This window comes from Triturus cristatus, chromosome 2_1 (genome assembly GCF_964204655.1).
Source record: "Triturus cristatus chromosome 2_1, aTriCri1.1, whole genome shotgun sequence".
Taxonomy (NCBI): domain Eukaryota; kingdom Metazoa; phylum Chordata; class Amphibia; order Caudata; family Salamandridae; genus Triturus; species Triturus cristatus.
In genome coordinates this window covers 100,868,257-100,895,248 of record NC_140581.1, presented here as the reverse complement: position 1 = coordinate 100,895,248, position 26,992 = coordinate 100,868,257, and positions in this window count along the sequence as shown.

Genomic DNA, 26,992 nt, shown 5'->3' with positions numbered 1-26,992 from the left:
AGTGGGTGCAGATGCCTTTTTGGGGCATTTAGGGGAAATATGACCCACTTCTTTACAGAAGTAACACGTAGGAGGACCTTGGGGGTCCTTCTTGCCCTTGAGGGCCCAGGCCCTCTTCGCCTTGGGGGACTGGGACCCTTTCTTGGAAGAACTACCTTGGGGCCATTTAGAGGACTCCTTGTGGTTACCCTTGTCCTCCCCCACCTTCGGCAGGGGACCTTGCATACTCTTGGCAGTGGTACTCCCAATCCCCTTGTGGACCCGGGTACTAGTCCAGCGGTCCGCCTCCTCAGCAAGCTTACTGAAATCAGTCAGTTTACTATCCAATAGATGCTGGCGCAGCTCTAGAACACACAGACTGGCATCCAACCATCCAGTGCCCGGGTGTACTCATTCACACATTCTTCCCAAGTACGCGATTCTAGTTTGTTGGGGGAAGTCCTGAACTTCTGCCGTTATTGTTCAGGAGTGAGCCCATACCGGAGGCATAAAGCCTCCCTCATGATGGTGTGGGTCAGGGTTCCCGCCCTCTCTAAAGGTGATAGAACGTCCCTCCTCGAAGCCTCAAAGTGTTACCAACGGCCCGCCCCCCAATGCTTTTCAGGCACCTCATTCATCCTTAATGCAATCTCATATGCCGTGAACCACGCATAAATGTCATCACCCCTCTGGTAATTTCGCACTAAATCCTTGGGAATGAACACCTTCCCTACTGGCACTGGTGGTACGCTGCCACCATTCGAACTGGGCTCGGCTTGTCTACCCTTAATGTCCAGTTCCCTCATGCTTAACTCATGAGCGAAGAGAATCCATTTCTCTTCCAATGCGAGAGCATTTCTGCTCTCCTCTGCTTGAGTTTTAAGTTTTAACACCTCCAACTCATGCAGTCTGACCCTTTGGTTTTCCTCTAACTCCTCTGGTGAAAAACTCCTCCCTGAACGGCTACTACCAGCTACTGCGGCTGGTCCCTTCACTGGCAAATCCCGTGGACCAAATCCATTCCCTGGGTCATCCTCATCCACCTCAACATCACCCATCTCCTGAGCCTCTTTGGCTTAACACCAGGCCCTCAAAGCCCCTTGCAGCTCCTCCTTCTTGGTGCTACCCTTCATGGGACATCCCAAAGCTCTGCAGAATTTCCTCAACTGATCAACCTTGTAGGTAAACAATGCCTCAATGTTAAACTCTAATTCTGCAGCCGCAGCCTCACTGGCTATCATACTCCCCTCCTGAGACATGATGTGTGATTTAAAGTTTACTCAACAATAGAACCAACAATTCAAAACAATATGTTGTTGCGTCGTGGTCTGCGATCAATTTATGATGTACACCAATTACTGTGAGTGGTTTTGCACACACGCGTTTCAATTACGTTAGGATTGTATCCCACCGCTCTGCCACCAAATGTTGGAAGCCGGAGTCCCAGTCCCGCGCCACTGTCACCAAATGCGAGACCCGGTACTCCTCAAACAACGTTAGGCCAAGTAAGGACACCGTTTGAGATAGCCCTGCTCACCCCCTTAGTAGCTTGGCACGAGCAGCCAGGCCTATCTCCAAGGCATGAGTGTACAGTATGTGCAACCACACTCACAGCAACCCACTTGTGACATCACAAATGGACTCCACATGAGTTTGATAAAAACGAGTATGAACTTTATATAAAAAGATATACGATCAGACCACATGATACAAAAGCCAACATATAATAAAGGGTAATATTTGTTCTGGCTGGTTGGTAGGTTCAAATCCCAACCATCACTTTAAAATGCTTTGCTGGTCGCAATGCTAGAATCACACACGTTGCAATGGACAAACAATAGTGCGCTGCGTAACGATAGAATCCTGTGCTGGGCAAAGGAGAAATAATACAATGTGTAGCGATACATCCCGGTACCTTGCAATGGGAGAAATAATGCAATGCGTACTGCTACAATCATGTACTGTGCAATGAAGGAATAATGCACTGTGTCACACCCCAATCATGTACTTTGCAATGAAGAAATAATGCAATGCGCACCGCTACAATCATGTACTTTGCAATAAAAGGAATAATGCAATGTGTAGCTACAATCATGTACTTTGCAATGAAGAAATAATGCAATGCATGCCGCTACAATCCTGTACTTTGCAATGGAGAAATAATGCAATGTGTAGCGCTACAATTGTGTACTTTGTTATACAGATATAATGTCAGGCGTCATAAGACAGTCCGGCAGCTCGTTAGCAGCAATATTGGCAATGTGTATTACGACAGTCAGCCTCTTCGATCACAGTTGCCCCCCACACGTATCAACGATGACATAAAGTACAGCTTCTCACTCTGGCCCCAGTACTGTCACTCCTTTGGTCAGTACGGGCCCCAATCTGAGCCGAAGCAAAGTCTCACGTCGCCAGAAGGAATGAGAGGCCAAGAGAGTGTCCCTCCAAGCCCGCACCCTGCCTAGGCAGTGATCCACGTTACCTGGGGGCGCGACCCCACTCTCATCTCCTCCTTCAGCAAACTGGGCCTTCCGTGCAGAACTTTCTCAATGGGCCTCAGCGGCTAGGCCTGGCAGCTCCGCTCCTCCGGGGCTGCCAGTCCGGGCTGCGACTGTTAGGAAGGTCTCAGGCAGCCGCAGGGCACACGTACCCCACGCCTCTGAGATTACGTTACTCCAGGTGCACGTTCACCACAGCACCCTCATGGTCTCCTCTGGTATGAAGCCACACACACAACGCTGATAGGACTTCACGTCAACTCCGAGTGCACGTTCACCAGGCACTCCTTCCTGCGGTCTCAGTTGGCACAAAGACATGCACACCGAACTGCAGAGACAATCTTTCTTCCGGTGCACACGATGATCAGCCGATCACCTCCACAGTCCCAGTTTGCACCAAAGCACGCACACTGCTTCACTGAGACTTACCCCAACTCCGATGCTCCGATATCCAGGCGCTCTTCACCAACGCCTTCAGCCGCACCTCGACACACTCACGTGTCCAAGCCTTGCTTCTCCTCCGGTGCACTCGATGACCAGGCGCTCTTCACCAGCACCTCCGGTGCACCCCAACACGCACCCTGCACTTCCGAGACTCAATCCACTTCCGATGCACACATTGACGAGGCGCTCCTCAGCAACGCCTCCTGTGCACCAAGACATGCACCCTGCGAGTCCGAGACTCCCTTCCCCTCCGATGCACCTGCTGACCAGGCGCTCTTCACCAGTGCCTGCGGTGCACCACAACACGTACCCTGCTTGTCCGAATCTCACTTCACCTCTGATGCACACGCTGAGCAGGCGCTCTTCACCAACACATGAGGTGCACCACGACACGCACCCCGCGCATCCGAGGCTCACTTCACCTTTGATGCACATGTGACCAGGTGCTCTTCACCAACGCCTCCTGTGCACCACGACACGCACCCAGCACATCCGAGTCTCACTTCTCCGTGTGTCCAAGATCACAGGGCACACCTTCCGAGGGTCTCAAGCTGCCCCAACACACGCCCACCGCATCACTTGAAACTTCCCAGGAAACTTTTATGTTCCTGTGTTTCGAAACAGGGAGCAGCTCACCTCGGGTTCTTGGGGTAACAAGACACAGCACAAAGCACAGTCTTCTTCAAGCAGGGGGACCCAGAGCACAAAGCACAGTCCCAACAGCCACCTCCATGGTTAAAACAGCAAACTGCAGATCAGCCCCAGATCACGAAGCAAGGGTCGGCCCTTCCTAGCAGTCTCTTCAGTTGTTCCTTCCTTAGCAGAGGTTCCTCTTGACCACGAAATGGGTCCAAGCCTTTTCAGTCTCAATCCATTTGTATTCCAACGTTCAGGGGTCTCAGCTCTCATAGTTATACCCCTAAATGTCTTTGAAGTTCATTGTGCTCAGGGGTCCCTGACCCCTCTCTAAATCAGTTCTGGGTGTCTCCCTCCAAGTGTCACCTTTCTCCCTTTGATACTGGGGGTCTGGATCCTTAATCACTCAGCAGGAGATGGGTTAATTGTTTTATAGCTGCAACCCAGGCCTCTTCAACTCGGGGGGGGGGGGGCTTCTGCTCCGCATACTCTCCAGATGCAGGTCAGCCTGGTGCCATCTCAACCCCTCCCTGGGTCAAGACCTCACCCAGCTCCTCACACCTCTCAGATCCAGACAGTCAATCCACATTTATCAGAGACACACAGAAATGCTTAAAGCACAAAACTAAAAGCCACTTTCTAAAAGAGTGCTTTCTGAACACACAGTGATAAAACCCCTTTTATAGAAAGATGTGTTATGACACTGTGAGTTCATACATACTAAACTTCACCTCTCCATTTTAAACTTTTTTTTTGTCAAACTTTTTTTATTTGGTTTTCACATTTCCACACATTGAGTAAATCAACAATAGAAATCATTGCATCTTGTAAGTACATTGATCTTCGACTATTAGTCGGTGAGAAATCACAACAAAAAGAGAAGGAAAACCTCTTGTACATGTTTTCACATTGCGGATACAGCATAATAGTCGCCTTGAGGTTTATCTCATGACCGACCTCAGGTAAGGTGAAAAGACATGCATGAGTCCTCGGCTGAGCACATCAGTGTTTGAGTCAGAGGCCTGCATGTGTCCCCACTGTGTTCCCTTGTGGTGTGTTCTCGCTGGGTGTTGAGTATTCATGTTTCCAACAAGATGTCGTCAGATTCTAGATTTTCAGTGTGGGGAAGAAACCATTAACCTTGGGGGTGAACTGGGGGTTTCCGGTGCTGAGCTACAGGTGGAAGGTAACTGGCTGTGATTATTGCCAGTGGCACTATATCGGCGCCCTGGGTGGGGACTGTGGAAATCATGTTGCATGCATTCTATTGGGGTCCGTGCCCAACTCGCTATATTGCCCGTCTTATGCGTCCCTGTCTGGGCCTGTGTTCTCGCCTACCTGCCTCTGGGGGGATACCTGTGTAGACTGCAAGGGGGATGGTGTCATTGAGGATGGTTTTGTTGTTTCATGAGTAAATTGGTGCATCAATTGCGCCCACTCTAGGGAAATGGGGTGTTTTCGTGTTCCTCTCACTTCTTCCTCCCGTAGCACCTCCTCTTCTGCCGCGCCCCACTTCTTCATGGCCCCTATCCAAGCTGCCTCTGGGGGCCTTGCCGGAGCCTGCCACTGCATGGCTATTCCTCTTTTTGCTAAGAGAATGGCTAAGGAAACAAAGCGGTACTGCACCTTCTCGGTTTTCCACCTGCTGAACATACCGAGGGCACTAGCTTCCCATGAGGAGAGGGTTAGATTGTTCGTTGTCTCCAGGAGTGTATGGTGTACCCGGTCCCAGTAGTGGTGAATAATTGGGCAATCCCAGAACATCTGTTTAAAGTCTGCTTCGGGGTTCTGGTGTGGAAATTTAGCGTGCAAACTGAACATCATCTGCGCCATCTTGCCTCTCCCCAGCGCCACGCACAACGAATGCACGGCCGCCATTTTAGGCACCCCACTCTCTCCCCGCTCACTCTCGACCGCCAGCGCTTTCCCCTGGCGCTGCAAGCATCCCCCGCGCGCCGGCCACCCCCGCTCTCTCATACGGGCCATAAACCCTCTCCTTCTGCGCGACCCTGCTACGGAACCACTCCCAACCGACAACCCATACATGGTCATGCCTCTCCTTTGATAACCCCCTTCCTCTGCGCCCCAGTGTCTGAACTGGTCCCAGGCCATCACCTAGCCCTGCGGATGCAGTTTACTGCCCCTACTGTAAGGGAAACACCCCACATCAAAGGGATTACAGTAGATCAAAGCCCCTACCCCCTGAGACCCGGCCAGTTGCACACACCCCCGGGAATTAGCGGAATTCCCTGCTGCGCGATAGCCATCTCCCACTGCGGGTAGGGTGGGAACTTCTACTGTATCTATGTGTGGGATCGGATCTGAGCCGGGGCTTCAGGGGATGTTCTTTCAGGCATCAAGGGAATCTCAAGAATGTACTATGTGTAATAAAGCAATAAACCAGTGTATAAGAGACCAGGTCTCAGAGATGCAGTTAGAGCACCTCGTGACGATACCTTGCTGTCTGATCTGATGTGTTCTGCTCCGACGGAATAAAACTTTGTTTCCTGCCTTCCAGTCTCCGGCGCCTGCCTCTTTTATTGGTAAATCATCGAGTGGTATGAGAGGCGATTACCGCCGGGCAAATACTTGAAAGATTATCGACTGAAACTGCCGCTACCATTTAACAATTGGCGTCCCAAACGTGGGGCCCATCAGCGACACGTGGATCCAGTGGGAGAGGTCCCGACGACAGAGTGAACGACTGCAACGATCGGGAGAGCTCCTGCCCAATAGACCCTCGTCTGGCAGCCGATCATCCGAACTTCACTGGTTCCGAGCAGACCTCTCTCGAGTGATCTACGGTCCTGACTGGGAACCATCAGGAGTGCCGCGGCAAATACGGAGAATAGAGGACGATCGGGCGCTGGAGGCGGAAGACGAGAAACTGTCCACGCGGTCCGGGTAAGGTCGTGAAATACGACAAAAGTGCGAAATAATTGATTGATTGTTTGAATACTAGTATTGCTCATTGATTGTTCTTTTTGAGATATTCGCTGTCTACAAACGGGGAGGAGTAGGAATACTCTCCCTCTCTCCCTTTGCAGATAGTGAAGGGTAGGTAACGCAGACTTTTGTCCCCGTTGAAACCCGTCGTGCCTATCTTTATCTCCCCATTGATTGATTGTCCGAACATTGATTGTTTTGAAGAATAGTACTTTTTGAGATATTCTCTGTTTGCAAATAACGTAGAATAGGAATATTCTGTCTAGTCTTTGCAAATAGTGAAGGGTAGGTAACGCAGACTTTTGTCCCCGTTGAAACCCGTCGTGCCTATCTTTATCTCCCCATTGATTGATTGATTGATTGTCCGAACACTAGTTGTTCGATATTGGTTCTTTGGAGGTATTCTCTGCTTACAAATAACGAGGAATAGAGATATTCTGTCTAGTCTTTGCAAGCAGTGAAAAGATAGGTAGTGCTGACTTTTGTCCCCGTTGAAACCCGTCATGCCTATCTTCTCCCCACTGATTGGTAGTTGGTTCTGCCCGGACCGCTTATTAGAGGTGAACCACCCGGCTCCACTGGAAGGCACCCCTAATAAGGACATGTTCACTAAATACGGACTAGTCGCCGTGGCTTATAGCAAGCTGTGGCATAAATATACCAAGAAGGACCCCGAAAGTCAGTGGCCACTGATGGGATCCTTCGACGACCGCAAGATAGAAGCGCTAGAAGTAGCTCTGCGTAGCAATAAGACGACGCCTACTATGCTTGACAGTATTGGCATGTGGCGCAAAGAAGCGACGCAACGGAAAAAGAGGGAAGAAGTAAAAGCAGAAAAGGAATTACGAAAGGCAGCTCACCTAGCCGCTAAAAAGTTAGAAGAAGACATAAAGGAGAGAAGGGAAACTAAACTAAGACAGGAGCCCGAAACCTCAGGCCAGTACGCTGTTAGGACCCCTTCTTTGCTCTACCCTGTATTGTCCTCCAAGCAGCAAACGAATGACGAATTACTGTTAGGTCCCCCGACCATTTACATGCCCCCTCCGTATGCACCCTCCCAATCGGTAGTGCAACACCCACAACCCCCGAACACGAACGAAAGCAGTACAGGGGCCTCGGCCCTCACGGCCTCCGCGCCGGCTGAGCCTCCTGTACTGAACCTAACGTCGACTACAACGCTAGACGACCATGAGATAGGAAAGAAAGAGTCCACCAGAATGAATCGGTTAACTAAAGATGAACGAGCAGGAATTGACAAGATAGTAGGGACGCTGGTGGAGCGAAAAGAAAGTGAGGAGTATATAACGGACGTGTATAAATCGTATGCCGACAGCCGCAGACGACACTTCGTCGTACGGCTCTGTTATCACACCCTGAATACATATGAGGATAGGTACCACGATAAAGGTCCCGAAGGCCTAGCGGCCCTATATAGGAAGGTAGACATTGGGGAAGAAAGAGAGGGCGATGTAACGAACCTCTTCACTCGTACACTCGAGGTCTACCGACACCTTAAAGAACATGGACAGACCACCAAAACGGAAACCCCCATAGCAACTAAGCCCCAGGGAGGAAGGGCCGATGCCATGATGCCCATTAAAGAAGCTGCCCCCTACTGGGTCCCCCCACGGGGTCAGGGAACACACGACGACATCAACCACCAAGATGCGAAGGGAAGGGTTGTATATAACTGGGTCTACCAGCCGTGGGACCGGCAAGATATTTTGACCTTTAGAAAGACCCTACCCGACTTGAGAAAGAACCCGACTGCCTTCTACACTGAATTAGGCACAGCCTTAGGCTCAACGATAATGACGTTAGCAGATATCGACTTGTTCTTTGGGCTATGTCTGCCGGCTGATGTGTGGAAACAAATCCGGAAAGTTGACCACGCTGAGCCGTTCGGATATACCTGGGTACAACTCGATACCATAGATAAACAGCGAGAACCAGGACAGAAACCCCCGAAAGCCATCTTAGAGCTCCCAGACAAGATTGTACAAAAGCAGAAGACTCTAATCCCGGAAAGAAAGGTAGACTGGTCGATAGTGACGGCTTGCCGCCAGAAACCCCAGGAAGACGTGTCTGAATACTTCTCCCGATTCGAGACTGTGTTTTCCGATTACAGTGGCCAAGACATGACCACCGTAACCGGACACCACCTCTTTGTCCAGAATTATGTAAAGGGTCTGTCTCAAGAAGTTTCCCAGAAGCTACAGACCAGCGAGAGCAGTTGGGCAGCCTCCAAACCCGCAGCAATTCTCCAGATGGCCCAATACTACGAAAACCAGAAAAACGAGAACGATAGAGCGTCAGAGAAGAAGAAAAAGGAATTAAAGGAGAGGGTGATGATAGCTCAGTTGCAAGGGGTGACCATAGGAAGGGAACCCCCGAAAGAGAACTACCAACCAACCGCCCCTGGAAAGCTACCCCCTAGAGACCATACACCTACACCCTACAACGGACGGAGAGACTTAGATGGGAACCAATGTGCGTTCTGTAGAGGGTTCGGACACTGGAAATCCCAGTGCCCGGTCCTTCTGGAAATGAATAAAAATAGGAACCCCAGAGACACAGCATATGACCCCAGAAATAGAGGACGGGGACGAGGGCACACGAACGACGCCATCAACGACAGGCCAGGCAGACCAAACACCTTTGATCGCCCCCGACAAAACCAGTGTCAGCAGTCCGACTATGAAAGCACTCATGACTTCGCATAGGACCGCCAGGGGCAAGGGAGGGATCCAGTCGAACTCCGTGTTGACCAGCAAGGTCCTTACGTCACCGCTAAGGTCTTGGGCACAAAATCTCCATTCCTGGTAGATACTGGGGCGACACGTAGTGCGTTATCTAAACGACTGATTCCTAGGGCACCCTTGTCTGGCTCACACGTAACCTCAATAGGCTTTGACGGAACGCCCTCCACTAACCCCTTATCAGCACCAATCCCCTTTGATTTAGAAGATAACACCACTGACACGACCTTTCTGCTCTCCTCCAACACCCCCGATGCTATTATGGGACTTGATTTGCTAAAACATTTTCGAGCCACTATCAGATGCTCCCCAGACGGAGTTCGAGTCATCCTACACGATAACCCAGATCTGTCCAGACCCTGTCACACTCGGCGTATGCTCTCTATAACCGATGCCGATATGTCCCTACTCGACACATTACCTTCACATCTATGGGCTAAAACCGACTCAGATGTAGGGCGCATGGTGATCGACCCGGTACACATAACCGTCCGACCGGACGCAGTGCTCCCAAAGCTTCCTCAGTATCGGATATCCCCCGAAGGCGAGAAGGCATTGGTGGAAATCATCGAGTCCCTGGTCGAGGCAGGAGTGGTAGAAGAAGTAGCGAGTAATGTTTGCAACAGCCCTATCCTACCCATTGTAAAGAAGCAAGGCGAGGGGGATGAGAAAGCCTACCGTTTCATTGTTGACTTGCGAGAGGTTAACAAAGTAGTCATACCCCAGTACCCCGTAGTCTCAGACATCACCACCATCCTCACCCTGATTCCATCCACCGCCACCATCTTTACTGTTATTGACCTCAAGAACGCATTCTTTTCCATCCCCATCCACCCAGACAGCCGCTACCTGTTCGGCTTCACTTTAAAAGCCCGTTCGTACAGATTCTGTAGGGCACCCCAAGGCTACACTGAGAGTCCCAGTATTTACAGCCAGGCCCTCAAGAGGCAACTAGATGCAGTCCAACTACCCGATGGAGTGGCGTTGATACAGTACGTCAATGACATTCTTTTGGCGGCCGACACCACTCCACTTGCCGTCACAGCCACCATTCACCTCCTCCGCTTCCTTGCGGAGAACGGTCACAAGGTCTCCAGAAAGAAATTGCAATTCTGCCAGCCCCAAGTAACGTATCTAGGCCACCTACTATCCAAAGACGGGAGGAAACTTACCCCTGACCGAATTCAAACCATCCTAGAAACCCCTGTTCCCAAAACTCAGAAGCAAGTGCGGTCCCTAGTGGGCCTCACCTCCTTCTGTCGTCAGTGGTTGCCAAATTTCAGTCTTATCGTAAAACCTCTGCTTTCCCTGCTGGCTAAAGATACCCCCTTCCCCCTCCCCTGGACACCCGAATGCCAATCCTCCTTCAAAGAATTACGGGACGCCCTCTGCTCAGCCCCAGTCCTAGGAACCCCAAACTACACTAAACCTTTCTCCCTCTACACCCACGAAAGGGAGGGATGCGCATTGTCTGTCCTAACCCAGTCCATAGGCCCTAAACAACGCCCTTGTGTCTACTTCTCTGCCACTCTCGACCCCGTAGCCAGAGCATTGCCCGCCTGCCTTCGAGCAGTAGCCGCCGCTGCTGTCTCTATCCGACAAAGTGAGGGGATCGTGCTCTCGAACCCCCTCACTGTATTGGTGCCCCATGCTGTTGATACCCTCCTGAACCAAACCAAAACTCAACACCTGACTAGCGCACGACTGACTGGGTACGAACTGACTCTGCTTGCACCCCACATCACATTGAAACGATGCACCACTCTGAATCCAGCCACTCTACTACCTCTCCCTGACACTGACCCCAATGCGTCCCCTATACATGACTGCGTGACCCTCACCGACGAACAGACCAAGAGTAGGGTTGACCTCCGGGATACTGCCTTCCCGAACCCTGACGGAGAACTGTGGGTGGATGGCTCATGTATCAAGCTCCCTGATGGCACCACCTCAGCTGCCTATGCAGTCACCACGGCCCGAACCGTTGTTGAGACAGCCCGCATCCCCCAGCGATCCGCACAGGCGGCTGAACTAATTGCCCTCACACGAGCCTGCATCCTGGCAGCAGGGACAACCGCAAACATTTACACAGACAGCCAATACGCCTTTGGGGTAGTTCACCACTTCGGGCTCTTATGGAAAGAGAGGGGATTCTTGACCTCGCATGGCACACCCATCCTGCATGGAGATCTAGTCTCTGCCCTGACCGAAGCAATCCTCCTCCCCACACGGATAGCCGTGATCAAATGCCAGGCACACAAGAAGGTGACAGACATTATAGGTCAGGGAAACGCACTAGCTGACATTACTGCCCGAACCACAGCCGAGAATAGGTCCACGACCCGCATGTACGTGACCAGGTCACAAACTGAGAATTGGAAGGATGCTAGGGAAACGATTAGGGATATCCAACTAGCCAGCACACCACACGAATTAACTGATTGGGCCCGGGTAGGATTGAAGGACGATGACGGTTGTTGGCGAACTAAAGACTCGAACAAATGGCTGCTGCCCGACTCATACTTGATCCCCATGCTGACCATGGCACACTCCCCCGCACACATAGGGTCTGCCCCCATGATCGAACTCATCTCCAAAGTCTGGCACAACGACAGAATACCAGACTCAGCCAAACGACTGGTCCAACAATGCCTAGTATGCCTCCAACACAACCCTGGGAAAGGAACTGCTGTACCCCGGGGAGGGTTTGGGGTCCCCAATCACCCCTTTGAGGTCCTACAAATGGACTACGTCCAGCTAGAAAGGTGCCAAGGTTTAAAGTATGTGCTTGTCGTTGTGTGTGCCTTCAGCAAGTGGGTGGAAGCCTACCCAACCCACGACAACACCGCTATGACTACCGCAAAAGTACTACTGAAGGAATTCTTCCCCCGATACGGCCTTTGTCGAATTTTGTGGAGCGACAATGGCCCCCACTTCGTAGCCGAAGTTATCCAACTCATCTTAAAAGGGTTGGGTGTAAAACAGAAGTTCCACGCGGTCTTCCATCCCCAATCTGCAGGCTTGGTTGAGCGACACAATGCCACATTGAAGCTTAAGATAGCAAAAATAGTCGCCACCACAGGGCTAAGATGGCCAGACGCTCTCCCACTAGCATTGCTATCAATGCGTTCCACCCCCACCAAACACCACTTAACCCCCTACGAGGTCGTCTTCGGGCGGCCCATGAACCTTTGGACTGCACCAAAACCATCGTCCATCCACGACGTCCCGGACGTCCTCATGTCTGACTATTTGTATAACCTAACTAAGACGTTGTCTGTTATCCATCAGCAGGTGCTGCACGCCATTCCCGATGTTTCCAGGGGCCCGGGACACGACATCCAACCCGGCGACTTCGTTCTAGTGCGTAACTTCCAGCGCACCAAGAGTCTGGAGCCCCGGTGGACGGGTCCCCTGCAAGTCCTGATCACCACCCGAACAGCTCTTCGAGTGGAGGGGAAACGCAATTGGCTGCATGCACACCACTGCAAGAAGGTATCACCGACCCTGACAACCACGGACAACATCACCGCCCAAGAGGAACTTCTGGACAAAGACCGACCACCCCTGAGCCACTGCCCAGATACAGAGACACTCGAGTTAGTGAGATATCCTGATCCCACTGTGCCATCCAAAGAAGGGTATAACTTGCGACGAAAGGAGAGAACTTCGGCTAAGCAGACCACAAGCTAGGTGGAAATCTCAAAGCAGTAGCCTAGTCACCTCGAAGGCCACCAGAAGAGAAACCAAACAAAGTCTGTGGTTCTGCCCGCTACCGAGTCTCTTGAAGGTGATGGAAGCGCCCAACATGAAGATGATGGAAGCAATGGGACGTCCGAAGATCCACTACAGAAACCCAAAGACTGACCGAATGCACAGCTTAAAGACTATTGCACTTTTCATTACCCTTCTCTTTTGCCTTCTCCTCATGGTCACCTTCTGGATCATGGAGGAGAGCACACCCGCTCATAAGACATTACTGGCCACCGTTCAACCTACCACCACGAAAGAACATCATCTGATCTCGCTTTCACCCCAACTCCGAGAAAGGCGTAAGGAGTTCTGGAATAACTCTTTTGTACAGTTGCTCCACCAACACAATCTTGCTACCAACGCCACTAATTGCTGGATCTGTGGACTGCTACCACATGCCACTGGACACTCTATCCCTTTCATCCCTTCACCTTTTTCTGTCCATGGCTCCTGCCTCGCCTGGCTAATCCTCCTGCAAGAAAGCTACAAGGACAATGCCACTTCCGGCAGAACCATGTCACACTTCTACCATGGGTTCTGGCTGAACAAAACTGGAAGAACCTCTGCCCTCTTCTGCCCTCTGAGATCGAACACTTCCTTTCACATGGACATCCCTGCCAAAGAACGAGTTGAAATGCAAGTGTTCAACAATCCAGCCAGACCCACCTTCTCTTACCTCCGGAAACGGACGGCCGCCACCCTAACAGTGGCCCTGTCCGTCATCAACATCACTGGGTCTGTATGCCTCGAAGGCCTGGGGGCACAGCTGGTGGGCCACAGCTCCTGCCTCATCACCCGAACATTGGACTCAGTTGACCCACCCTCCTTTGTTGCCTCCCCGAATATGTACTTCATCTGTGGTACTAAGGCCTACACCTGGCTTCCGAAAGGTTGGGGAGGCACCTGCTACATCGCCTTTGTCCTTCCTCCGACGTATGTGGCTCCAGCAAACCATCACCGACAGAAACGGGCCAAAGACATTGTACAGGCCGACTCCACCGGAGCACAGTTCATGGACGCAGTCAAAGGCCTTGTTCCACTCTGGGGTCCAATGGCAAACAGCCGTGCCATCCGCCACTTAACCCAGGCAGTCGAAACGGCAATGAACATTACAGCTGGCGCCCTCGCCAACAACACCGCTGAGCTTCAGGCTGTCCGCCTGGTGGCTCTCCAGAACCGCCTTGTTCTAGACGTGGTTCTGGCAGATCGTGGAGGAGCATGCCGCATCATTGGGTCCAGCTGTTGTACCTACGTACCGGATAACTCACCCTCAGTCTACAAAGCAATTGAACACCTCCACAGACTGTCCGCAGAGGTCCATCAAGAACAAGAAGAATGGTCGCTGGGGAGTTGGTTTTGGGACACTATTAAAGGTTGGGGATGGAGGCTGTTTTCATTTATCCTGATACCAATTGTGATACTATGTGGATGTTGCTTGGGGATTCAGTGTCTGCCACCTTTATGTTCGCTTTTTATGAACCGCATCTGCCCTAAGACTTTGGACTTTGAAACTGAGCGGATGAGAGCTCTGAACGAGGTGGAGGTGCGGGGTATTATGGGGATAGATCCAAACTAGGCAAGCTGGCGAGATATGTTAAAAGGGAGGACTGTGGAAATTTAGCGTGCAAACTGAACATCATCTGCGCCATCTTGCCTCTCCCCAGCGCCACGCACAACGAATGCACGGCCGCCATTTTAGGCACCCCACTCTCTCCCCGCTCACTCTCGACCGCCAGCGCTTTCCCCTGGCGCTGCAAGCATCCCCCGCGCGCCGGCCACCCCCGCTCTCTCATACGGGCCATAAACCCTCTCCTTCTGCGCGACCCTGCTACGGAACCACTCCCAACCGACAACCCATACATGGTCATGCCTCTCCTTTGATAACCCCCTTCCTCTGCGCCCCAGTGTCTGAACTGGTCCCAGGCCATCACCTAGCCCTGCGGATGCAGTTTACTGCCCCTACTGTAAGGGAAACACCCCACATCAAAGGGATTACAGTAGATCAAAGCCCCTACCCCCTGAGACCCGGCCAGTTGCACACACCCCCGGGAATTAGCGGAATTCCCTGCTGCGCGATAGCCATCTCCCACTGCGGGTAGGGTGGGAACTTCTACTGTATCTATGTGTGGGATCGGATCTGAGCCGGGGCTTCAGGGGATGTTCTTTCAGGCATCAAGGGAATCTCAAGAATGTACTTTGTGTAATAAAGCAATAAACCAGTGTATAAGAGACCAGGTCTCAGAGATGCAGTTAGAGCACCTCGTGACGATACCTTGCTGTCTGATCTGATGTGTTCTGCTCCGACGGAATAAAACTTTGTTTCCTGCCTTCCAGTCTCCGGCGCCTGCCTCTTTTATTGGTAAATCATCGAGTGGTATGAGAGGCGATTACCGCCGGGCAAATACTTGAAAGATTATCGACTGAAACTGCCGCTACCATTTAACACTGGCATCGGGGGCAGGCGAAGTGTGTGTCCGGGTAGAGGCGTTGGAGGCACTTTGGGTTGAGGTATACCCTATGAAGAATGTTGAATTGGATGTTCCTAAAGCGTGCATTTCTGGAGACTTTCTTGGGGTACTCTAGGGCATTTTCCCATTCTTTATCATTGAATATGCGACCTATTTCATCCTCCCACGTATGTCGTAGTGTGTCCAGTGGGCGAAGGGTCAGCTCCCTAACGGCTTTGTATAGCCAGGTCACTAAGTGTCTGCCCATCCCCATATGGAGTATGGTATGTATTACAGGGTGCGTAGGGGGTTCTCCCGCATGTGGATCACAAAAAGGGCAGCTATACCTCTCCATTTTAAACTCATGGGAAACTAGACTAACAAACACAATACCTAGCCTCCCCATTCTGTCCTATGGGCAGGATGGCCTTTTACCAGTGAAAAACGAAAGGGAGTGTTTTTCACTGTCAGGACATAACACACACCTCAGTATATGTCCTGCCTTTTACTTACACTGCACCCAGCTGAGGGGTTACCCGGGTCCTACCACAGGGGTGCCCACTGTGTACGCAAAAGGGAAAGTAAGGCCAGACAAGTAGTTGCACTTGTAAGGACAACATGCTAACTTAGCAAACTGCGCGCAGGCCCTCCACTGCAGGCCTGAGTTCCCTTCTCCGCGCACCTTTGCATTACCAGCCCTGGCACACAGAGTGCACATCATTAGGGACGTTACTAGTAAGGCAAACATACCAATCATGGCCAACCAATTACCGTTAAACTTTACACAGGGAACACTTATATTTTGACACTGATCAGCAGTGGCAAAGTTCCCAAAGCATCTAAATTGGCAACTCTATGTCAGGAAAACGGCCTAGGGGGAAAGCAAAAAGTTTAGGGAAATTTAGCCAGAAAGGCCAAGTCCTACAAAGACCATCTATCAAAAAGATTATGGGAGAGAAATGTGTCTTAAAGAGATGCAGGCTCTCAATTCTTGACTTAGCATGTCTATTTAAGAGTTTCAAAATAGCAGCTGTGGTTTTAGTAGATTAAGGGCGCCTTGTTTCCAAAAGCAAACTGTATTTTAGCAACGGTGCTAGCAGGGAAGGGAGAACCACCAATCTCCTCACAATTTTTTGTGATAAGCAATCCCAAATACATAAGCAACATTAGACAGATCCCCAGCACACGTTTAAGCCGTGTAATGCAAACACATTAAATGTATAGCAATAGGCAAAATATTTTCAAACACATGTATATTTTTCTTTCTTGTTTTTAATTTCCTTGTGTTTCTTCAGACTGAAAGACTTCTTCGGACAAACATAGCCAATACGTGTTTCGTCGCCAAGGGGACAATATCCCGCGACTTTTTCAAGGCTCTGTCCTTTAGGCAAATAACTAATAGTTTGTGGTTTTAATTCCGTCCCACGAGGGATTCTATGTGTTCCAACTTAAATGGTAAACGATCAGAAGGTCAGAACAGTCAGTCACGTTTGTGTGTCAAATGTTGAAAAGGAGAAACCCGATTCTGGGATCTTCGAGCGATATCAAAAAGTTGTCCGGGTACGGCGCTTGCATCGTACTCGGACAACTTTTTGATCCTTTGTGGGGCCCTCAGAGGTGACTTCAGCCTATGTCTTGGAGTAGAGAAATGGCCTTGTGTAAATGAAGCTGTGTGTAAATGGACCCTGCTCCATGAATATAATGTCATCCAAATATATTAAGATTTGGATCCATGATATCAAGAAGGCAATGAAAACATTCAACAGCTTGATGGCATTTTATGGGTGAAAGAGGTATTCATTTCCATCACAATAAAATTAAAGGCATTTTTTGTGACCCCGAGAGATGGAACTGAGAACCAGGCACCTTTCTGATACAGCTTTATCATCCAACTTTGTGTTTTAGGGCATCTTACAAGTGAACTCTTCATCTTGAAGTAGCAAAGCAGCCCTATTCCCAGACGTGGGTCCCATGCTCTCCATGCCACTGGAATCAAGGTATCCTGGCTGATGAGGGCTGAAAGCCCGAAACCAGTCCTAGGATGCTTGTTTCCAGTCCAGGGAGGACCTGGCTTGGCAGTTCGGGCTGGTCTGTTCCCATGAGGCACAGGGTCAAGACTGATTCGCATATGGCCAGGTCTAAACTGGGGCGGCATGGTGAGCAAAAGAATGATGGATTTAACCCTGATCTCTTGACTGGGGGTAAATGTTTTGATTTGTTCTGCATTCCGTCCATCAATTGAGTGTCTTTCGCTTTCTCACCCTGTGTTCTTTAGGCCTTCTGTTCCCACTTGTGCACCAGTCCAAGGGGGGGATAGGGTGGTGTAAAGGCCTGATCCCAGCAGCAGTATGGTGTAGTTGAGGAGGAGGGGACAGCAGTGTTGCATTAACGGGGAAGCTGCATCTTTTGTTGCACTTGCTATTAACTAACTTTCTTCAATAAATCCTCTATAAAATAAAGTTGCATTGGTTGCTTTGTCGTTCAATTTCACATTGTTGCTTGTTAAGGACTGGCAAGCGGGAGGCACGTTCAGTCAACACCTAGTCATGACTGCCACCTGGGACAAAGGAACTGTCACACGGGCAGTGTCCACTTCCATAAAAAGCAGAGAAGAGATGCAAAAGTGGACTGCAATGAAGAGTTCCCAAAACTCACACTTAGGTACCCTCCAATAGGTCCTCCATCGGATAGTGAGAAGGTACTTGAGCCCAGGAAGCAGGGCACTGAGAGACGCTCTGGGCCACCGTGGTTTCCATGACAGTACCATGGTTCATCAGTGAGGCTGATGAACTATGAACTCTTAGCAGTTATGATAGTCAATCAGCCTTACTCACTGATGGACCTCGTAGATAAACTATGAACTCTCAGCAGTTATGATAGTCAATCAGCCTTACTTACTGATGAACCTCGTAGATAAACTATGAACTCTCAGCAGTTATGATAGTCAATCAGCCTTACTCACTGATGAACCTCGTAGATAAACTATGAACTCTCAGCAGTTATGATAGTCAATCAGCCTTACTCACTGATGAACCTCGTAGATAAACTATGAACTCTCAGCAGTTATGATAGTCAATCAGCCTTACTCACTGATGAACCTCGTAGATAAACTATGAACTCTCAGCAGTTACGATAGTCAATCAGCCTTACTCACTGATGAACCTCGTAGATAAACTATGAACTCTCAGCAGTTACGATAGTCAATCAGTCTTACTCACTGATGAACCTCGTAGATAAACTATGAAGTCTCAGCAGTTACTATAGTCAATCTGCCTTACTCACTGATGGACCTCGTAGATAAACTATGAACTCTCAGCAGTTACGATAGTCAATCAGCCTTACTCACTGATGGACCTCGTAGATAAACTATGAACTCTCAGCAGTTACGATAGTCAATCAGCCTTACTGACTGATGAACCTCGTAGATAAACGATGAACTCTCAGAAGTTATGATAGTCAATCAGCCTTACTCACTGATGAACCTCGTAGATAAACTATGAACTCTCAGCAGTTACGATAGTCAATCAGCCTTACTCACTGATGGACCTCGTAGATAAACTATGAACTCTCAGTAGTTACGATAGTCAATCAGCCTTACTCACTGATGGACCTCGTAGATAAACTATGAACTCTCAGCAGTTACGATAGTCAATCAGCCTTACTCACTGATGAACCTCGTAGATAAACTATGAACTCTGAGCAGTTACGATAGTCAATCAGCCTTACTCACTGATGGACCTCGTAGATAAACGATGAAGTCTCAGCAGTTATGATAGTCAATCAGCCTTACTCACTGATGAACCTCGTAGATAAACGATGAACTCTCAGAAGTTATGATAGTCAATCAGCCTTACTCACTGATGAACCTCGTAGATAAACTATGAACTCTCAGCAGTTATGATAGTCAATCAGCCTTACTCACTGATGGACCTCGTAGATAAACTATGAACTCTCAGCAGTTACGATAGTGAATCAGCCTTACTCACTGATGAACCTCGTAGATAAACTATGAACTCTCAGCAGTTATGATAGTCAATCAGCCTTACTCACTGACGGACCTCGTAGATAAACTATGAACTCTCAGCAGTTATGATAGTCAATCAGCCTTACTCACTGATGGACCTCGTAGATAAACTATGAACTCTCAGCAGTTACGATAGTCAATCAGCCTTACTCACTGATGGACCTCGTAGATCAGCGGTACTCAAAGTACGGCCCGCGGGCCAGTTGCGGCCCGCCAGCCCTTTCCATGCGGCCCTCGTGTAAAACAACAGACAGTTGGCAATCAACTGCAATTCCGCCTGTTGTTATTCCTCGGGGGCCGCATTCACAGGGTAAAGAAGCATCCGCAAAACCAGTGCCTCGCAAGCAGAGGCGCAACTAGAGCTAAATTTCGGCGGCGGGGGGAAGGGGGGGGGGCTTGAATCTTTAAGCTTTAGGCAGAGTGGAGCTGATTTCGGGGGAGGGTGGGGGGCCTGAATCTTCAAGCAATAGGCAGAGTGGCGCTGCAGGGCCTCTTAGAAGGGGTGAAACAGCGAGGCCTCATTAACATGCAAATGGTCTTTTAAAGACCTGTGAAGTGCTCGGGTGCGGCTGTGTGTGCGCAGCGAGGCTGTCTCATCCCGGGCTGCCACACGCGACGGGGGTGGGAGGGGGGGCTGAAGCCCTTTGAGTCCAATGGGTGTTGCACGCCTGATGGCCTGTGTTACCCAAGCAACCTCTCGCAGATCCTCTGCCCTTAAAACTCGATGGGAGATAAGACGAGTGAACAGCAACGCAAGGACCTGCTTTTTCAGCAGTCTCTCCTCTGCGGGCCGCACACCACCGTAGGCATCTCTTATGCCTCTCACCAGGGCCCACGAGCCTCGACAGAGAAAGGGAACAGAGGGAGAGAGAGGGAGGGAGACAGCGAGAGGGAGGGAGACAGAGAGAGAGAGAGACCGAGAGGGAGGGAGGCAGAGGGAGGGAGAGAGGGAGGGAGAGAGGGAGGGAGAGAGAGGGGGAGGGAGACAGAGGGACACAGAGGGAGACAGGGTGACAGAAAGAGGGAGACAGGGAGACAGAGAGGGAGACAGGGAGAGAGAGAGGGAGACAGGGAGAGAGAGAGGGAGAGAGAGAGGGAAACAGGGAGAGAGAGAGGGAAACAGGGAGAGAGAGAGGGAGACAAAGGGAGGGAGACAGAGGGAGATGGAGGGAGACAGAGGGAGACAAAGGGAGGGAGACAGAGGGAGGGGGAGACAGAGAGAGGGGGAGACAAAGGGACACATACAGAGGGAGACAGAGAGCGAGAGGGAGACCGGGAGAGAGAGAGTGAGACCGGGAGAGAGAGAGTCCCTGTTTGGCAGTATGTCGTATGACCAAATGGGCTGCTCTATATGAGACAGAACGTTGCGTACGATATACTGCCAAACAAGGACTCGGGGAACTTTCATTCGCATACTACTGACTGTGTGAGCCTCTGAGGAAGAGAGTCATCGAAACGCGTCGGGCTCAGTCAGGTGTGAATAATTACAGGCAAGCGCGACGAACCATACCTAATAAAAGCTTGTGGGGAAAAGCAGCTTGTGTTCAAGTGCGGTTCTTCTGATGGACAAATCCCCAATGAACTGTATACATATGTGTGTGTGTGTATGCTGGGTCTGGTGGCTCAGTGGACGAATGCGTCCGCTGCAGGGGTCTGTGTTCAACCTCATGGTCAGTTTTTTTTAGTTGCTCTAGCCCCGCCCCCTCCACCGCTGACCCCGCCCCCACAGGCGCGGCCCTCGGCCACAAACCACACTGTAAATTTGGCCCCCGAGAGAAAGTTTGTGAGTACCCCTGTCGTAGAAAAACTATGAACTCTGAGCAGTTACGATAGTCAATCAGTCTTACTCACTGATGAACCTCGTAGATAAACTATGAAGTCTCAGCAGTTATGATAGTCAATCAGCCTTACTCACTGATGGACCTCGTAGATAAACTATGAACTCTCAGCAGTTATGATAGTCAATCAGCCTTACTCACTGATGGACCTCGTAGATAAACTATGAAGTCTCAGCAGTTATGATAGTCAATCAGCCTTACTCACTGATGGACCTCGTAGATAAACTATGAACTCTCAGCAGTTATGATAGTCAATCAGCCTTACTCACTGATGGACCTCGTAGATAAACTATGAACTCTCAGCGGTTATGATAGTCAATCAGCCTTACTCACTGATGGACCTCCTATCTCCTTGTTTGGTTTTGAAAGGAAAGTTATGGGCAGCTCATCAAAAACATTCATCCCCTCGAAGCAGACAAGACGCTCTCCCACCGCACTCATCCTCTGCGCAGCCACAGACACGTTCCACTCTCAGAGACGTAATGCAAAAAGATGGGCCCCCTTGAAGATTGTGTTGAGTGTCCCTTCAGTCTCTCATATGTCACAAATATTCATTGGCCTTGGGCTGACTGTGGGCCCCCACAAAGCTTTGGGCCCCTGCCCCTGATCAGCAAACGGGCATCCATGCCAGGATCCCAATGTGATGCCGGCTCTGCATGCAAGCTCTTGTGTGCACTAGTCAATCAGGCCTTGTCCACAGGTGCATGGCAGAAACCACTTGTAACTGGAATTTCCACTACTCCCTTCTCTTTTCATCACTTAATTACGCAAGTCTACATGTCACTGCAAAGAAAGTCGTGGTGTTTAAGCCTAAACGGGGGTGCTCTTGAGAGGTAAGTTTCCCAGTGTGTGCGTTCACCTGAGTGCTGGAAGAGTCAGGCCCTTCCCCTAAGACCAGGCGTCAGACTGGCAGGGTCCTGCTCCAATGGCAGGCGTCTCTCCCGTCGAAGCCCCTCCTGCGTGCGCCTCTCAGCATGTCAGGGACAGCCAGACTCCGAGACAAGCTGTCACGCTGCAGATAACGGAGGTGAATGGGGCACGCGGGACGCACGTGCAGCCAGGGCGGGAACTCTAAGGTAAGCCACGTACCCCCAGCATCGTCTGTTGCCACTGGCAACACGTCGCAAAGATGGAACGTTCCGGATGCCTCTGTACTTCCTACTTTGCAGATTAAATAAATACATACTCCGTGATTTTGGACGCTGGATTAGTTGTTGGTTTGTTTTTGAGTCTGCATTCCTCCGCGGGCCGTCACGGCGCTCCCCCCATGTCCTGTTGGTTTTGGGAGCTCTGCGGACCCCAGTGTTTGTGCATGGAGTTAGAGCGGAATGACAGGCGCGGGGTTTACTCGGTGATTTGTAAAGTCAGCTGCCGGCTGAGCGGGCAGCCTCAGGGCAGACTGGCTGTCAGCAGAAGGGCGAGAAGCCGGCTGCAGCCCCCCCCCCCTCGGCCCCCCCATGAGAGCGAGATAGTCGTGAGCCATGGTGAGGGCACGCTAGAGTGTGCGGGAGACAGGGTTCAAAAACTGCACACACATACGCCCAGGCAGCAGATATTTGAGCTGTTTCTGTCACCCCTGCTGAGAGAGGTGCAGTTCCATCGGTACTCACATGTAGATGCTGCCAGAGACATGAGCTGCACGGTGGAACTCACGCGAGGAAGCTGTCAAAGAGACATGTACTACAGTCTGTCACTTACTCGTATGCAGATGCTGTCAGAGTGGCATGCACTATAGTCTGGTACTCACTTGCAGATGCTGTGAGAACAACATGCGCCTCAATCTGGTACTCACGTGCAGATGCTGACAGAAAGAGTTTCATTAGAGTATGGTAGTCACATCCACACGATGACAAAAAGAGATGCACTGCAGTCTGGTACTCACATACATATGCTGTAAGAGAGATGCACTACAGTCTGGTGCTCACATGCCGATGCTGTCAGGGAGATGCGCTGCAGCCGGGTGCTCACATACATATGCTGTAAGAGAGATGCACCGCAGTCTGGTACTCACATGCAGATGCTGTCAGAGAGACGCACTGCAGTCTGGTACTCACATACATATGCTGTAAGAGAGATGCACTACAGTCTGGTACTCACATACATATGCTGTATGAGAGATGCACTGCAGTCTGGTACTCACATGCAGATGATGTCAGAGAGATGCACTGCAGTCTGATACTCACATACATATGCTGTAAGAGAGGTGCACTGCAGTCTGGTGCTCACATGCCGATGCTGTCAGGGAGATGCACTGCAGTCTGGTACTCACATACATATGCTGTAAGAGAGATGCACTACAGTCTGGTACTCACATGCAGATGCTGTCAGAGAGATGCACTGCAGTCTGGTACTCACATGCAGATGCTGTCAGAGAGATGCACTGCAGTCTGGTACTCACATACATATGCTGTAAGAGAGATGCACTACAGTCTGGTACTCACATACATATGCTGTAAGAGAGATGCACTGCAGTCTGGTACTCACATGCAGATGCTGTCAGAGAGATGCACTGCAGTCTGATACTCACATACATATGCTGTAAGAGAGGTGCACTGCAGTCTGGTACTCACATGCTGATGCTGTCAGGGAGATGCACTGCAGTCGGGTGCTCACATACATATGCTGTAAGAGAGATGTACTGCAGTCTGGTACTCACATGCAGATGCTGTTAGAGAGGTGCACTGCAGTCTGGTGCTCACATACATATGGTGTCAGAGAGGTGCACTGCAGTCTGGTGCTCTCATACATATGCTGACAGAGAGGTGCACTGCAGTCCAGTGCTCACATATATATGCTGTCAGAGAGGTGCAGTGCAGTCCGGTGCTCACATGCAGATGCTGTCAGAGAGCTGCACTGAGTCTGGTACTCACATTCAGATGCTGTCAGAGAGATGCACTGCAGTCTGGTACTCACATGCATATGCTGTCAGAGAACTGCACTGCAGTCCGGTGCTCACATGCATATGCTGTCAGAGAGCTGCACTGCAGTCCGGTGCTCACATACATATGCTCTAAGAGAGATGCACTGCAGTCTGGTGCTCACATGCTGATGCTGTAAGAGAGATGCACTGTAGTCTGGTGCCCACATGCAGATGCTGTCAGAGAGAGGTGCACTGCAGTCAGGTGCTCACATGCATATGTTGTCAGAGAGATGCACTGTCCGGTGCTCACATGCTGATGCTGTCAGAGAGATGCACTGTAGTCTGGTGCTCACATGCAGATGCTGTCAGAGAGAGGTGCACTGCAGTCGGGTGCTCACATGCATATGCTGTCAGAGAGATGCACTGCAGTCTGGTGCTCACATGCATGTGCTGTCAGAGAGATGCACTGCAGTCTAGTACTCACATGAATATGTTGTCAGAGAGATGCAGTAAAGTCAGGTACTCACATGCAGATGCTGTCAGAGAGAGGTGCACTGCAGTCGGGTGCTCACATGCATATGTTGTCAGAGAGATGCACTGTCTGGTGCTCACATGCTGATGCTGTCAGAGAGATGCACTGTAGTCTGGTGCTCACATGCAGATGCTGTCAGAGAGAGATGCACTGCAGTCGGGTGCTCACATGCATATGCTGTCAGAGAGATGCACTGCAGTCTGGTGTTCACAAGCATATGCTGTCAGTGAGATGCACTGCAGTCTGGTGCTCACATGCATATGCTGTGAGAGAGATTCACTGCAGTCTGGTGCTCACATGCATATGCTGTCAGAGAGATGCACTGCAATCTGGTGCTTAGATGCATATGTTGTCAGAGAGATGCACTGCAGTCAGGTGCTCATATGCAGGTGTCAGAGAGATTCACTGCAGTCTGGTGCTTACATGCATATGCTGTCAGAGAGATGCATGGCTGTCTGGTTCTCACATGCAGATGCTGTCAGAGAGATGCACTGCAGTCTGCTGCTCACATGCAGATGCTGTCAGAGAGATGCACTGCAGTCTGGTGCTCACATGCTGATGCTATGAGAGAGATGCACTGTAGTCTGGTGCTCACATGCTGATGCTGTGAGAGAGATGCACTGTAGTCTGGTGCTCACATGCAGATACTGTCAGAGAGATGCACTGCAGTCTGGTGCTCACATGCTGATGCTGTGAGAGAGATGCACAGTAGTCTGGTGCTCACATGCTGATGCTGTAAGAGAGATGGACTGCAGCCTGGTGCTCACATGCTGATGCTGTCAGAGAGATGCACTGTAGTCTGGTGCTCACATGCAGATACTGTCAGAGAGAGGTGCACCGCATTCGGGTGCTCACATGCATATGCTGTCAGAGAGATGCACGGCTGTCTGGTTCTCACATGCAGATGCTGTCAGGGGATGAACTGCAGTCTGGTGCTCACATGCAGATGCTGTCAGAGAGATGCACTGCAGTTTGGTGCTCACATGCATACGTTGTCAGAGAGATGCACTGCAGTCCGGTGCTCACATGCATATGTCAGAGAGAGATGCACTGCAGTCTGGTGCTCACATGCATATGTTAGAGAGAGATGCACTGCAGTCTGGTGCTCACATGCAGATGCTGTCAGAGAGATGCACTGCACTCTGATACACACCTGCATATAATGTCAGAGAGGTGCACTGCAGTCTGATGCTCACATGCATATGTCAGAGACAGATGCACTGCAGTCTGGTGCTCACATGCAGATGCTGTCAGAGAGGTGCACTGCAGTCCAGTGCTCACATGCATATGTTGTCAGAGAGGTGCACTGCAGTCTGATGCTCACATGCATATGTCAGAGAGAGATGCACTGCAGGCTGATGCTCACGTGCATATGCTGTCAGGGAGATGCACTGCAGTCTGATGCTCACATGCATATGTCAGAGAGAGATGCACTGCAGGCTGATGCTCATGTGCATATGCTGTCAGGGAGATGCACTGCAGTCTGATGCTCACATGCATATGTCAGAGAGAGATGCACTGCAGGCTGGTGCTCACATGCATATGCTGTCAGAGAGATACACTGCAGCCTGGTGGTCAGATTTAGATGCCGTAAGAGAGGCATGATGCCCAGTCTAGTGCTGACATGAACATGCTGTAAGAGATACAGTTACTGCAGCCTGGTGCTCACATGTGTATTCTGTCACTGAGACATTTACTGCAGTCTGATGCTCTGATGTATATGCTGTAAGAGAGCCACAGTGCCCAGTTTGGTGCCCACATGTAGATGCTGTTAGGGATTGACTTGCATTGCAGTCATGCAGTGTTTAATTTGTAAAATGACGGGTTCTGGTGGCCACAGAGCTGCTTAGAAGCCCCCTGCAGGCGCTATCAAATGTCAGCGCAGCGAACACCACAGCTGCGTAGCCTGGAACCACCGCAGGCCTCTTTCATCGAGCACCAGACATTCTCGGCCCTTAACCTCACTTTGGCAGGCTCCTGCTATCTCCTTTCATCAAGTTTTTTCGGTTTTTCTAGTCCTCCTTTTCTCCTGTTAGATGGGCTTCCCTCTCATGCACTCGGGAAATGTGTGATGAGGAGAAAAAGCTGCCGGTCCCCCACCGGCAACCACCGGCTCAGATTAAGCCCTGCGGCCAGGCACTCTGGACAGATGCTGTCAGAGAGGCATGCATCACAGCCTGGTGCATACATGAATGTGCTGTCAGACTTGCACTGCAGTCAGGTACTCACTGCAGAGCTATACGCACTGCGGACTGGTGCCCAGATGTAAATGCTAT